The following is a 17,119-nucleotide window of genomic DNA, read 5'->3' as shown; positions in this document are numbered from 1 at the left end:
CTTCAACAACCTGCAAATCTCAATATAAACAAAACCAAACAAAAATAATACAAGCCTGAGAAAACAAAGGAACAAAATGCCTACAAAATCTCCTAACCTAACTCTCACCATGTATCATCAAAAGACACACAGACAAATTTTTTGAAGTAACAAAGGAGATTAAAAAAACAACAACACGATGATAATGTCCTTAGTGAGCTCAAGAAAGATATAAGGAAATGGATAATGAACTTAAAAACTTAAAAGCAAAACAATCAGTGAGATTATAGAAGACACTACAAAAGGGTAGCTGAGGTAAACAAACAAACAAAAAAACAAAACAAAACATGAATAACCAGTTTAGCAAAGTCTTAGAGTCCATAAAAAGGTATAAAACAGAAATTCAGAAGATTAAAATTTCTGCTAACAGTGTGGGCAGCAGAAGTGACCAATGTGAGGACAGAGTGTCAGAACCAGAAGACAGAGCTATTGTTGGAAACAAATCATTTAGAGATACTTTAAGAAACAGAGAACATGAAAAATGAATCCAATATTTTCTATGTGAAGAAAAGAAGACTGTGAGATTAATTTAACTAGTGAAAAATTAGAAGACAGCACAAAAAACATAAAAATCTTTTTACAGAAATTATAGCAGAAAATTTTCCAAATATGGAGAAAGATTTTAGCATACAGACACGCAAGGCACATATCCAAGTAGCAGTGATCAGAAAAGAGCTTTCCATAGCACATTATAGATACAATCCCAGAAGACCAACCCAAGAACAGAATCTTAAAACCTGTTAGAGAATTTCGAGTAATCACTTATAAAGGCAAAGCTATTAAAATTATAGCAAGCTTCTCAACACAAAATTTAAAGGTCTGAAGAACTTGAAGTATAGTATTTAAAGCCCTAAAAGAAAACAATTTCCAACACAGACCAACATAGCTTGCAAAACTATCTTCCAAAATTTTTGGAGAAATAACATATTTCCATGACAAAAATTCAAGACCACTAAACCAGCACAACAAAAAGTTTTCAAGGATATACTAGAAAGAGATAATGAAACTAACAATACCAAAATGTCTAATAGGAATAACCAAGCAGGCTGAGCATTTAATTTCAAGGGGGTGGGGGAAAGAGAGTCAGCAACAGAAAAATAATGCAATGATAGGAATAAGTCAATACCTTTCAGTCATAATTCTCTATATGAATGGTCTCAATTTCTTGATAAAAAGACATAGACTGGCAGACTAGATCAAGAAACAAAATCCAACATGAAACACATTTATCCCCCCCCCCAAAAAATTCACCAACTAAAAGTAAAAGAATAGAAAACAATATTCCATGCAATAGAATGCTGAAAACAAGCAGACAAAATAGACAATTTTCAGACAAAGTAGACTTCAGGCCAAAACTGATCTGAAGAGACAAAGAAAGTCACTACATATTGGTTAAGGTACAGAAAAACTGAAATTATCTCAAGCATATTGTCAGATCACAGAACAATGAAATTAGAAATCAATGGCAAAAGAAATCACAGAAAATATGCAAACTCATGGAAATTAACCAATAATCAATGAGTCCCAGAAAAAAAAAAAACAAGGAACAAATTAAACAGTTCCTAAAATCAAATGTTAATTCTAGCACAACATACCAGAACTTATGGGACACAATGAAAGCAGTCGTACGAAGGAAATTTATAGTTGTAAATGGTCACATCAGAAAAATAGAATGAGACCAAATAAATAACCTACGACACACCGCAAAGTACTAGTACTAGAAAACTACAAAAATCCAAATTCAAAGCTAGTACAAAGAAGGAAATTATAAAGATCTGAGTAGAAATTAATGAAACTGAGACTTAAAAAGAATCAGTGAATTGAAGAACTGGTTTTTTGAAACAATAAAAGAAATAGGTAAATCCTTAGTTAGAGAAATCCTTAGTGAATCTCTTTTACTTTACTTTTCTTTCTTTCCTTTTTTTTCCTTCTTTTTAAGACAGTGTCTCACTATGTATGCACTCCAGGCAAGCCTTGAACTGACTATTTGGCCAAGATAGCCTCAAAATCACAATAATTCTTTTACCTCAGCTTCCCAAGTGCTCAGATTATAGATGTGTGCCACCACATGCAGCAATAAAGTCTTAGCAAATATTACAATAAATAAATATATAAATACCCAAATCAGTGCAATTAGAAGTAAAAAAGATAAAATCAAACGAAATACCACCAAAATCCAGAAGATTATTAGCAACTTTATAAACCTATATTCCAATAAATTGGAGAATTTAGAAATAGAGTCCTACATACACATTAATTACTAGAATGAACCAAGAAAAAGAAATATTGAACCTAATAATCCAATAACAGGCAATGAAATTGAAGAAGTAATATAAAGCCTATCAAAGCAAAGCCCAGATCCCCATGGATTCACTCTTAAATTCTAAAAGAACTTCATGGAAAACCTATAACCAATATTCTTCAAACTCTAACAAAATGAAAGGGAAGGAGTACTCCCATAATCATCCCTAGAAGGCAGAATTACTCTAAGTCCAAAACCAGAAAATGATCTAACCAAAAAAGAGAACAACAGGCTAAGCTCTTTAATGTACATAAACATAAAAATATGCAACAAAAGAATTACTAACACAATGCAACAAATTATCACAAAGGTCATAGTCATAACCATGCAGGTTTCATCCCTGGGATGTAGGGTTGGTTTAACATATACAAATCAATAAATGTAATACACCACAAAAACAGAAACAAGAAAAAAAATCACATAATCATCTCAATAGATGAAGAAAAAGCTTTTGACAAAATTGAGAATCCATTCATGATAAAAATCCTGAAGAAAATACTTTTAGAAATACCTTATCTTAATTTGATAAAAGCCCTTTCTGAAAAACCTACTTCCAATATTATATTAAACGGGGAAAAAAACCTGAAAGCTTTCCCTCTAAAATTAGCAAAAAAGCAAGTCTATACACTAACATCACTCCTGTTTAATATAGCACTCAAAACATTAACCAGTAGAATTAGGTAAGAGAAAAATAAAAATGATATGTACAGGAAAAGGAGATATCAAATTATTCATTGCAAATGACATAATCCACTATATGAGACTTAAAAATTCCCCCAAAATACTCTTAAAATTCATAACCAAATTCAGCAATGTATCAGAATACAAAATTAACACACACAAAAAATCAATGCTATTCCTCTACATCAATGATGAACTCACTGAGGAAGGAATTAGGAAAACAATATCATTTGCAATAGCACTGAGAAAAATTAAATACTAGTAATTTGTCTAACCAAGGAAGTAAAAGGCCACTTCAACAAAAATTAATGTATTCTGATAAAGTAAATTAAAGCAGACACCAGAAAATGAAAAATTATCCATTCTTACTAGTTAGGCAGAACCAATATAGTCAAAATGGCTATATTCCAAAACTGACATACAGATTTAATTCAATCCCAATCAGAATACCAACATCATTCTTCACAGAAGAACAGAATAATACAATTCTATAATTCATAAGAAACCACAAGAGACCCATAGTAGCAAAACCAATATTGAGAAACATGAGTAAAGCAGAAGACATCACAGTCCTGTATTTCTTGTTATATTACAATGCAACTCTGGTAAAAACAGCATAGTACTGGCACAAAAACAGACATGAATCAGTGGAACAGAATAGAGGAGGCAGAAACAACCCCAGGCACATTCAGTTTTCCAATTTTTGATAAAGTGGCCAAAATACATTAAAATAACTAAAATTCTAATGGATCAGATATCTAAATGTCAAAACAGAAACACAACCTACTAGAAGATAAAATAGGTAAAATGCTTGAGACATAGGTACAGGCAAGGACTTTTGGAACAGAACTCCATTTGTACAAGAAGTAAAATCAAAAATCACCCAATGATACTATTTCAAAGTAAAAACCTGCAGAGCAAAGAAAACAAACAAAAAAAGTGAAGACACAAGCCTCAGAATGGGAGAAAACATGTTTTCAGCTATTCCTTGTACAAATGGCCAATAAATATATTTTAAAATGTTCATTATCTCTGGGCATTACAGAACTGCAAAATTGAAACAACACTGAAATTTCATCCTACTCCAGAAGAATGGCTATGATCAAGAAATCAAGTAATAACAAATGTTGGTGAGAGATTAGGGCAAAAGGAACCCTTTTACATCATTGGTAGGAATGCAAGTCAGTATAATCATTATGGAAATCAGTATTGATGTTCCTAAAGAATCTAAAACTAGAAATTCCATTGGACCCAACCATTTTCCATCTACATATCTTCCCCAGAGAGTTAAAGACATAATATTATAGTGATACATGCACACCGATGTTTATAGTAGCACAATTCTTAATGACTAAAACTTGGAAGTGGCTATATGTCCATAAACAGAAAAATGAATAAATAAAATGTGGTACTTATACACAATGGAGGATAAGTCCATAAAGAAGGATAAATTTAAGTCAATTGTAGGAAAATTGGTGCACCTTGAGACTATAATTTAAAGTGAAATAAATCACACAAGCTTAAATACGACCATGTGAGAAACTCAAAATATAAATAAAGAGTAAAATAAAAGATTGATGATAGGAAATAAATAGATCCTTTGAAAATGGGAAGAGAATCAAAAAAGTGAGGATGGGGAGAGGAAAAGTAGGGAAAAGGAATGAAAAAAGTTGAAACATGTTATGTACTTGCACTAACTCATTATTTACTGCAAGTAAGCCCTAATAAAAAGTGAAAAAAAGTCTAGCTAAAGTTATTACGTTTATACAAGTGAAATGAGGAGAAACTAGTCTGACCAACAACCTATTCATAGGTCAGATGCCTCCATCCTAGAGTGCTGGAGCTGATATTAATGGGCAAGTTTTCTGAGAATTACAGAGTTCAAACTCCTGCCACAGACTAAGCTGTTGAAGTATCTGTCAACTTTTCTGTTTATATGTATAGTAAGTCCACCAGTTGAGGTCAACAACTCCCATACAAATTTTGATAAAGTTTGATAGAACATTCAGCAGGACAAAGGAGTTCATTAAAGTTCTCACATTTGAGAGGCTGGTAATGGGAAAAATACACTCCAAATTCATGTTACATACACCACACCATGCATCACACACATAACAAAGTATTTGTGTTTGAAATCATTTCAAATTCAAACCTTTAATGTATACTGACTGAATATAAATACATGTTAACATCTCAGTAAAAAAGAAAAAAAACCTATGCCTCTATGTAAGGTGTGTGCCTTTTCACACACATCTGTGGATCACATTTCAATTAAGCATGCTTCACATTCATCTTCAGTATATTGAATGAGCAAAAAACCAATTGTCAATATATTGAATGTGCAAAAGACTAAGCATTAATTTGGTTTAGTCAAATGCTTGAAAAAATGAATTTTTTGGCCTTAATATTAGTACATCTACCTGCACTCACATAGTCAGTCCTTAATATATGTAGTTTCCAAATCTGCAGATTCAACAAAGGGCAGATTGAAATAATTTTTAAAAATATTTTCTATACTAAAATGTCCAGAAATTTTGTTACTCTTCTTTAAATAGTACAGTTTAATAAGTATTTACATTATACTACATTGTATTAGGTATTGTAAATAATCTATAGATATTTAAAATATGGGAGAGGATGTATGTAAAATTTTTACTTAAAAACTGAAACATTTTAAATAAGGGACTTACACATCTACAAGATTAGCATACAGGGAAGGTCTTGAAATCAATCTCATAAATACTAATGGTTAAATTCATATTTTTATTGGCATGTATGTATATTCATTTTATTAGGATCTGTAGTAAAATTCTTACAATGAAATGAATCTAAAATAAACAAAAATTTAAAATATCGATGTCATTTTATTTATTAATGTTACAAATCTTCTGCCTACCACTAAATATTTGGCAAAGATAGTGGTAATTGTTATTATTCACTATTTAAAATTTTTCATTTTGATATTTTGAAATATAGATGTGTATTTAATACTAAAGTTTTAAATTCAATTTATTTTGATACTTGTTTTATAATTATCTCCACTGTAGCACATACTTCCCAAAGACAAATGGTTCCAAATAGAAATTCCTGTTATGAATTAAATCAAGATACTAGTTTTTCAAACTCATCTCCAATTATGCAAAGATTTTTGTTAAAATTCACTTGTATTTGCATGTTGAGTATGTTCAGCTCACTTTCTTTTTGAGAATTTTATAAAGTCACTTGTCAATTCTGTGATGGCTATTTTAATTAAACCAAATACCATAATTCACAGAATAATTTAATTTAACTGTACATCTCATAGAAATACCTTGAAAACAAACACGTTCCTTGATGATCCCCGCACTGATTCTGGCATGCTGTGAATGTCCCCGGTTGCCCTAGAACACATTGTGCACTGCATATGACATATGTCCTCTGGATGGGCTCTTGACATAGGAAAGCGAGAAGACAGGGATGTCAGTTTTATATTAAATGTTATTACATTTTTATTTTTACATGCAATGTAAGTGAAAGTAAAATTTGAACTTTTTTTTTATACTTAAAGATATTACCTAGTTTTTCCAGGTGGATGCATCTCACTTTTAGGATCATGACATTAGACTTCAAGAGCCTACCAGATAAATAAATATCAAGTTCCCCCTTTATAAACATAGAAATCATTGTAAAGCATTAACTTTCTTCATTTTAGTGAGTTTAGGAAGGCTAAAAAATATAAAATAAGTATTTATTTAATATGTCCAATAAATGTATATATAAATCAAACATAACATTAGGTATTCTTATTAACTTAGTTGTCAACTTCAATTTCAGTGTCCATAACATAATAATAGAACCTAATTTCCAATTGATTACCAATGGAAGTGTTTCTTACAATAATTCTCAAATTTTTTGTATTTTGTACAGTTTATTAAGAAAGAAACACTAATTTTATCACCATACTTTATATTGTTTCTATTCTCAATATCATTAACATTATTATTAATTTGCATATGGTAAGGTGAGTCAAAATAATGTTTCCTCAAGTCTTTTAGTTAAAATTTAAATATTTTACTTCCTATTCATCTACACATTTTTTATCAAAAAAGAAAAACACACAGAACTCCTGCACATTAAATATTGAGTTCCTCTAAGTTATCTTCAATTGCTGCTGTGCTCACCTCTGACAATTTTTAATTAATTTTAAATGCCATCTAATAGCCATTGTCCAAACAAGTTCAGATGAATTAAGAGACACAATGCTCTATTACACAAAGAGTGGTCTGTGTAAACTCTCAAATTAAATTTACATTACAGTCAAATTTCATTTGATGTTTGCATTTTCTACCCTGTAGACAAGATGGTCTCAAAAGGCAGTAGAGGCTAAAGATGTGTTGGATAACTCTATAAGTACAGTCTCCAGACTCTTGTCATCTTAGCTGTCTAAATTACTTCAACAGGACACAAGGGAATTTAAAGGGGAGAAATGACATGACAAACAATTATATTCTAACACTCTATTTATAACAATGCCCTTTAAGATTATTGTTCCTCCAGACTGACATATCACTGTAATCCCAGGAATGAATCAGGGGATTTAGAGCAGATCACACACAGCTTGTAGGCAAAGAAAAAAAATATGAAGGAAGAACTGACATTCAGGAAATATAGAGTGACTCAAGGATAAATTCAGCTGGGATGAGCTTAATTTATCAATGTCAATAACAACGGTGAACACATCGCAAGAATACATGCATATTAATTGAAAATAATTCAGATTAAATCACTGCTATTTGACATTTTGAGATAGGCACTTTATCTTTTCAAGAAAAAGAGCACTATAAAATCTTTAATCTGAAAACACATCTTAATTGCATGTTATCACCTCCTAATTGCTTCCATATTATATTAAACATTTTACTAATTACTAGCCTGATCATGGTGTAAATAGCTTGAGGCAAGAGCTCATATCCAGCTGAAGACTACTGGGCACAAGAGAGCCAGGAGGAAGTTCAGCATTCAGTGGATTAATGGACTGGTGTCTTCTTCAGGGGCCATCAACCTTTAATTCATCTCTCTGGTGAGATGAAGAAACAATGGTCAAGATGAGAGCTGTTTTATGCAGCCGTCAAAGTCTAACATTATTCTTAGAAAAAGATGGTCTTTCTGAAATTACAGATAGGCTCTTTTACATGTGGCATGTGAGTTCCTGATCTTATGAAAAAAGCAGTTTCAGCAAAAGACAAAATTGTATCTATTTTTAACCTTGATTTCTGAGATTTTGTCAGGATAATATATCACAAAATTACAATTCCATATATATGGGATCTTTAGACAATACATGTGTAAAATGGTTTATGCCTATCTACTCACCTGTTCACTGATTTATCTAACAATTTAAAGTCCTTCCTCAGTATAATGAATAATTTACAATGGGAAAAAATGTTTAACCGAAGGACAAAAGTTTCTTTGAGAAAAAAATTAACCATAATAGTGACTAAATTTTCCATACCATCAAAAACATATGTGCTTAAAACGATAATAATAAACTTTAGTGACAACAAAATTTTTAAAAATTATTAAGGCAATAAAATGGTGTTTTTGACAGTATGCTTGGCAAAGGCTTTTCCCTTCCATTTTTCTTCTTATCCTCCTCTTCTTAAATATTAATGGCTAACTTTCTGCAGGAGAAATTTGAAAGACACAATAAAAATGGTCAAAATATTCCAAACTTTTTAATATACTCATTCCCTTCCAAGAATTTTTCTTGTAGAAATTATAAAGGAAGGATATGTTTTAGAAAGTTTTATATATTTATCATAGTGATATAAATTAGATTAGTTATAAAAACAATGATACAATAGCAAATTTTATTCATTGTGATAGTCGTGTGTGTTACTGACATTCCAGTTTTTTTTTTCCACAGGAACTTTGCATTTCTCTTTCCCTCTTGAAGTTTATGGTGATGTGACTTTTTAGGCAACCATTATTTATTCCTGTAATCCCAGCTCTACAGGAGCTGAAGTAAGAGGATTGAAAGTTCAAACCCAAATAGGGCAATTTAAGGAGTCTCTGTCTCAGAATAATAAAAAGTAGGAAGGCTGGAGATGCAGGTCAGTGGTATAGTCCCTGGATTTTGTCTTCAGTACAGGAAAAAAACTAATCAGGAAAACGAAGTTAATTTGAACCCTCCCTTATTTTCTCCAGTACAGTAGTTTGCTTTTCTCCTTTGTGTGTGTGTGTGTATGCACACATGTTGTGTTTGCATGTTGTGATGAAACCGTTACTTTCCATATAAACTTTTACTATGACTACGTTTCTATTTTCGCTGATACTGATCTGGGTGATTCAAAACATTTATTCACTAATAACTTTATAAAGATTTTTAAAGTGATTCTTTATTTTCTTTTTTAGTTTGATGACATTCTACATCTGGTCTATTGGCCTCAACATTAATATTGGTCATTTTTAATTATCCAGAAAAGGAGAAAATAATGAAAGAAACTACAAAACTCTGGAAGAAAATTATTCCCTTCTCTTTTCACTGAATATCATTTAAATAATCTTTTCCAAGTATTTTATTATTTTTATCTTTTTACAAACAGTTTAGGACTGTTTAAAAAATATTTCTTTTATCATTGGTCTCTTTGGCTGAGTTTTGTCTATAACATTTCTTAATGTAAGGGAGAGAAAAAATTACATGTCCTAAAATTTTAATATTTTTATCCCTTTGTAAACAATCTACTGTCTTTACCTATGTCCAAATGTATTCATGTACATCTCTAGTTTTAAAATATGGTTTCCTATAATTTTGTCACTTGTAAATTTAATCATCTATTTAAATATTTATTTGATTATTACTTTTATACCACCATTTTTTGACAGTTTTTTATGTCCAGGTCTTTCATAATCATTCCTCTTGTTTCTTTCCTTTTCCCCTTTCTCTCTTTTTATCGAAGTGTATTCACTAAGATATTGTGCAATCTTCTAGTATTTAAAGTTTGTTTGGTTTTATGTATTTGATGAAATCATTAATTATAAATATTTTGAATTTGTTTCTGGATATTGAATTTTTCTTCAGCTATGTCTAAACTAAGAATAGAAATCTGAGATATTTTTAAAATGCAAAGAATTGTTATTGCATAAGAGTTGGACTCATCCTTCAACTTTGTTGTTATGTACTGATCACAGGATATGGATTGCAAGTGGTTCTCTTTAAAAAGTTTATTTCGAATTCTCAGGGCTACCATGCACATAGTATTTGATGGAATATGTTATCTCATATGTATTCAAATCTAATATTACAATAATTAGCAATTCCTAATAGGAGTGATATTAAGTAGTAAAGTTTGAACCATTAGCTGTGTTCCAAATGTTTATGTAAATGCATATATATATAACTTTTAATAATACAAATTATGTTAAAATGTGTAGCTGAGAGCCTATGCTTTTCTGTGCCAATGAATTTTCTACAGAGAATGATGATTAATTCAATTTTCTGATGAAAATTTCATTTAATCAGAAGTTACCTGTCCTTGCTTTTTCTGCTTCTTTTAAGAGCTAAAGTTGTCTGCCTTTTTGAAAAGAGAGTAATTTTATTTAAAGACAAATTCTGGATCTTTTCAATCTGGCTGAAAGACAAGTGCATTAAGAATTAATCAACAGAAGGAAAGAAGTGATTCTTGAACACATAATTTTTAGGTAGAAAGGGAGTTAATGCTTGTTTAGCTCTTCTACTTTTACACATAATGAACACAAGACAATGAGGACATAAGGCATTTGTCAAAGGTGTTAAAACAGAAGTATTTAGGGCTGAATAAATAATTTAGTCACCAATTTTTTATTTTCCTTGTGTTTTCCCAACAGAGAACTATCTCTAATGTTTGTTTCTCCTTCACTTAAACAGCTAATACAAAAGCCTTCTGAGTTGTGTATAAACAATAAGATAACAGAAATTGACTCCAGAAAGATGAATTTGAGAGTATACATGAAAATAAGGCCTTAGCAGTGATGGTAAGGCACAATGAAGTGTTAGGCACAACAAATTAAAATTAAGACTCAGCTTTATTTCACAGTAAAGAACTTTTGAGGATGGTAACAACCAGTAGTTTTGTAGATCTGTGTGAAATATTCTAAAGATCTGGGCCTTTTCTTTTTTCTATATGGTATGCAAATTGATACAGACTGGACAAGAAAACCGCTATCTTGACCAATGCATGTCATTTCAGGAGATTTAAGTCTCTGTTTATTTAACCTTAGGTTTCTGGTCAAAATGGCCAGATTACCGAAAGAGGGAATCAGAAGTCCCTTGCTAAAGTTTCCTTAAAATCTTCTGTCAGGAGATACACTCACTCCTTCCAAGCCCTTAAAACCTCCTGGGTCTGTAAGGGAGCACCTTCTCTCTTCTGTCCACCAGATCAGAGAGGTCCCCTCACATTTGCCTATAAACCTGCTTGGCCTGTTGAGTTTGACCGGCCTCTCCCTCCTCTCATATATAAATCTCCATATTAAATGAAATACTTTGGTTTAAAACTTCAGTGACATTTTCTCAATTTTTAAAGCAATATAACTAAGGTTTTCCTCCCAGTAAAGTCATTTCTTTGCTCATAAATTGGAATTTCATCTTCCTGAAATACTACTTTCATTGTGACACACCTCCTTAAGAATCAGTAACTCCCCCTACACATAATGGAACCAAAATTTCCCCTGGCTGCTCTAGCCTATAGAACCCAATGAGATCACATTAACGTTAGTAATTTGAATTGCACTGCCCTGTCCCCTCACACGCACACACCTCACGTATCTGTTTCTACAAGTTCCTAGAGGGAGTTCACTCTTGCTCAAAACCAACTCCCTCCCACTGGGCATGATGGCTCTCAGCTGCTCTGACTTGTAGTTCACCCATTCTCCCACTGCTGCTTCCCCAGGGAAAGCACAGCAAGTTTCCATTTCTTCTGGGCACCTCGTGAAGCTAAATGCTATAACTATAGACCCCACTCCCATTTTCAAGTTAGCTCTGCTCTGTCATGTCTGCCCAGTCATCTTATTCTCCCGCTGAGAGGCACTGCTTCTTTGAAGAACATGGAGGCCTTGAACTGCAGGAAGTCACCACTGATGTGCAGATGTTGCCATCACTCTGCTGTAGACTGGCTTCTCTGGGAACCATCACCAATGTCCCACAGCTGCCACCACCCCACAGCTGAGCAGAAGTCTACAGTAAAAAACAGTGCATGTTAGAATCCTGAAGAGGTTATTAACAATATAATGTGTTTCTCCCCAATGTTGCACAAAGTATTTTTTTCTTTCTTTTTAATTTATTTTTATTTTTTTAAGGGCAAGGAAGGGTGGAAGGACAGAGCTACCTTTTACATCAGTGAAAGTGTTACCTCTTGTGATATTGTGACTAACTAACCAGTGGGTTCTTTGAGACCTGCTCCACAAGAGTGGAATCTCCATATGGCCTCTGGTAGCTAAAGTTCCCATTGGCCATTTTTACTGGACAAATTGAATTCTACAAAAAGATATTTGGTTTCCATACCAACATTTATCGCCCAAATCCAAATCTCACCTAAAGAACCTAGGTCTGATATTCATGTCATTACACCGTACAACTTACATAGTTGACTTGTTTTCACCAAATTGTTTGATCCATCTTATTTGATTCAATGCTTCACTAAACTACTGTGTAATCCCTATACTGCTCTCAGATAATACTGACCATGGAGGCCTGGTTGTACACCACCCCCAGAGTAGTCCAAAAAAGTAGTCTCTATTTTTGCTTACAGCAAATTTTTCAGCTGGTGCAGTACTTCTCTGTAGTCTCAAAACTTAATCTAATCACATCAAGGCAAGTAGAAAATTTCTTAGGATAAATAGTGTGGACTGGGTTAACAAAAGCCAGGCACACTGGCTCCGCCTCTCAGTACTGGGCCTCATCTCTCTTACCCAACTCCCCTTGGCCCATCCCTCCCAGGCAGCTACCTCCCCACATTAACAGCTGTCTCTGGCCTCTTATAATTTATAAATTTCTTACACAAAACATTTACCTCTCCCTGAACTTTAACTTCACAAAGATGTATGTTTTCTAATGTCAGTGTTACTAGGTGCTAGAAATTACCTGTCCTAGCAGGCTATTTCCTATCTCATTTTGCTCTTAAAAATTAATCACCTCTTCTATACCACATTCGGGTAAATGTGACAATATAAAACAAACTTTTGGAGGCAACTGAAATTACTAATTTCAGAGATTAGCCTATCTCCTTTTTTTCTATTGGGATCAGTGAAACTGTACTGAGGCCCTTTTGGGATCTTGCTGAGAGTGCTTGGTTTACTATAAAAAGCGTAAGACAATGAATCGTTTAAATAACAGAAAGTTACTTTCTCCTAGTTTTGAAGTCTTGAAGCCCAACATCAAAGTGTCAAGAGGGTTGGTTTCTTTTGAGGCCTCCTTCCTTAGTTCACATGTGACCACTTTCCCTCTCTCTTCACATATTCTTCCCTCTTTTATCTCTGTCCTAATCTTTTCTTACAAGGACACCAATCATGTGGGATTAAGGTCCACTAAAATTGACCTACTATTTCACTTTACCTGTCTCCAAAAACAGTGATATACTGAAGTAGTGGGTTAGGATTTCAGCATATGAATTCTAAGGGGTAAATTCAACCCAAACCACAGGCTCTTCTGCTTGGTTTGACTGTTTAGATATTTTGTGTCCTTTTTCTCCTTACTGCACACCAACCAGGCAAGAACTTTTATTTATTTATTTATTTATTTTTGAAACAGGGTCTTGCTATGCAGTTCAAGCTGGACTTGAACTCACTATGTAGCCCAGACTGGCCTCGAACTCTAGGCAATCCTCCTGTCTCAGCCTCCCAAGTGCTGGGATTATAGGCTTGCACCACCACACCTGGTAGAAACTTTCAAGAATCATCTAAAACAAGTCCTGATTTGGGAGTAATGGGGAAAGGTGGTAATGATTGGAGTAAACTTTGTTCCTGGGCTCAGTTCCATGTGTCTAACCCACACTTGCTAGAAAGGAATTTTCATTACAGTGACACACTACCTCCTTCATCTAACCACTCTTTCTGAAAGGTATTGAGGTAACTGCCAATATTTGTCATTTCCTAACTAGTCCAAATTGGCTAGTAATGTTCACTTCTTATCAAGAAAATCCAGAATAGGATCTGTTCATAATCAATACTCTGAAGGCACTATTTTTTCATGATTAAAGCACATAAATTGGTATTTCAAATTTAAAAACTTTTAAGGAATTCTTTATTGCACCTAGTATAACCTATTAGCTATTTAGAACCTTTGCTTATCCATTCACCTACAATACCCCGCCCATTTTGGATTTTTATGTTATAATTGTCAGTCTTTTAAAATTTAGATGTTCTATTTGAAGTTTTCTGTACTTTAGCCTCCATTTTGAACTTACATTAATAACTATTGGTTGCACACTTAAATATCATGTAACAATTACAATAGTGCCCCTTCACCTTTGAAAATCTATTGCTTAAATTTTTACTGGGCTCTTAGAATGTTTTTCAGTGTTAACTCAATTTGGGATTTAAAAAATTAAACCATGAAAGTAATTTTGACAAAGTCATATTTTATTGGGCTGTATTTCTATTTTTTTAAAAATTTCTTTAAAATAGAAGAAATGCCTTTTTGAAATGCTCATATAAGAGATGAATACCTTGTTTGAAAGTCAGTCATTTGTATTTCTTAACTAGTAATATGTTGGGAAATTCTTTTTGGAAGAAAAAAATGTATTAACTTCAGTAATTCAATTATTAATAAGATAATACTAACATTTTTATAATCACTCTGGACCAGTCTTTGTGGTAGGTGCTAGAATATAAATGTTATTAGTCACAGAGGGTTTTTAAAATTAATTTTATAGGTATATTTTAGGTATACAATATAATGACATTCATCATTGAGAATTTTTACCTTTATGTAATCTATCTTGGTTCTTATTTTTTCCCCATTCACCTGCCCTCCTTTCAACCCCTCCACCACTTCCTATTTACATAGACTTTGTTTCCATTTTTTTCAGTTCCTCATATAAATTCCATTCTCTTCTTTCCTTTCGCCTACCTCTCCCATTTACCCTTCGCCTTAGCCCTTTTTCTTCCCATTTCACATTAACTATGATATCTTTTAGTCCTTATTTACACTTTCAGTTTCTCACACCAGAGGAACTATTCAGTATTTACACATGTGTGTCCCATTTATTTCACTTAAGAGTATGACCTCGATGTGCATCCATTTAGCTATAAATGTCTCTAGTTTCTCGTTCTTTATGGCTGAATAGTGCTCCATTTTATAAACAAAAACAAAAACAAAAACAAAACACAACACATTTTCTTTATCCAGTATACAGTTGATGGGCAGTTGGACTGTTTCCAAATTTTAGCTGTTACAAACTCTGCCACTATGAACATGGGTGTACATATATCACTGTGATATGATTCTTTTAATTCTTTTTGGAAGATACCCAGAAGGGGAATAGCTGGGTCAAATGGGACTTCCAGTCCTAGTTCTTTGAGGTATCTCCATACTGATTTCCACAGTGCTTGCACCAGTCTACACTCCCACCAGCAGTGGAGCAGTTTTCTTCTTCCCCCACAGCCCTCTCAGCATTTGTTATTGGTTGATTTCATGATAGCAGCCATTTTTTCTGGGGTGAGGTGGAATCTCAGTATTGTTTTCATTTGTATCTCTCAAATGACCAGTGATGTTGAACATTCTTTCATACGTTTATTTGGTATTTCTAATTCTTTGTCTGAGAAATGTCTTTTCATTTCAGATGCCCATTTTTGGATTGGGCCTTTAAATTTGGAGGTCTGATTTTTTTTTTTTAGTTCTTCGTATATGCTACAGAGTAGACCTTTGTCTGAAGAACGGCTTGAAATTTTTTTCTCAAATTGTGGGTTGTCTCTTCACACTGTTGGTGGTTTCTCTTGCTTTCCAGAAGCTTTTTAATGAGAAGAAATCCCACTTGTTGTTTGTGCTAGTTCACAGGCAATGGAGATTTTGTTCATAAAATCTTTTCCTATGCCAATGTCTTCAATAGTTCTACCTAACCTACCTACCTACCTTCCAGCCAGTTTAGTGTTTCTATTTTAATATTTAGATCTTTAATCCATTTCAATTTTAGTTTAGTGCATGGTGAGAGATATAGTTCTAGTTTTACTCTTTGGTAAGTTGAAACCCAATTTTTCCAGCACCATTTATTAAGGAGGCTATCTTTAATAATGGCTCCTTTGTCAAAAGTGAAGTGTCTGAGTGTGTCTGGAGTTATTTCTGCATCTTCTAATCTGTTCCACTGGTCCTCGGGTCTGTTTCTTTGCCAGTACCATGCTGTTTTTATCACAGTAGATTTGTAGTATAGTTTCAAGTTGGGGGTTGTGATATCCCCTGCCATGTCTCTGTTGCCTAGGTTTGCATTTGCTATTCTAGGTCTCTGCTGGGATTTCAATTAGGATTGCATTGAATCTATATAGGAGTTTTGGAAGGATGGCCATTTTCATTATGTTGATTCTTCCTACCCAGGAGCAAGGGCTGTCTTTCCATTTTCTGATATCATCTTCAATCTCTCTTTTCAGAGTGCTATAGTTTTCAGAGAAGAGGTCTTCGGTTTCTTTTGTTGGGTTGATTCCTAGGTATTTCAGTTTTTTAGATGCCATTGTGAAAGGAATTGTTTGCCATATTTCTCTCTCAGTGAGTCTTTGTTCATGTATAGGAAAGCTATTGATTTTTGTGTGTTGACCTTGTATCCAGCTACTTTACTGAATTTGGTTATTAAGTCTAGAAGACTTTTGGTGGAGTTCTTGGGGTCTTCTATATAGAGTATCATGTCATGTGCAAATACTGACAATTTGACTTATTTCCTATCTTTATTTCTCTTATTACTTTCTCTTGTCTAATTTCTGTGGCTAATGTTTCCAAGACTGTATTGAACAGGAGTTGTGAGAGTGGACATCCTTGTCTTGTTCCTGATTTTAGTGTGAAGGATTTCAGTTTTTGACTATTTAGTATGATATTGGTTTTTGGTTTTCCATAGATGGCTTTTATCAGTTTGAGGAGAGACCATCTATTCCAATTTTTTG

The sequence above is a fragment of the Heterocephalus glaber genome, unplaced genomic scaffold (genome assembly GCF_053883595.1).
Source record: "Heterocephalus glaber isolate CG9 unplaced genomic scaffold, H.glaber_assembly_v1.0 deba00001504, whole genome shotgun sequence".
Taxonomy (NCBI): domain Eukaryota; kingdom Metazoa; phylum Chordata; class Mammalia; order Rodentia; family Bathyergidae; genus Heterocephalus; species Heterocephalus glaber.
Note: the sequence above shows the minus strand (reverse complement) of the source record.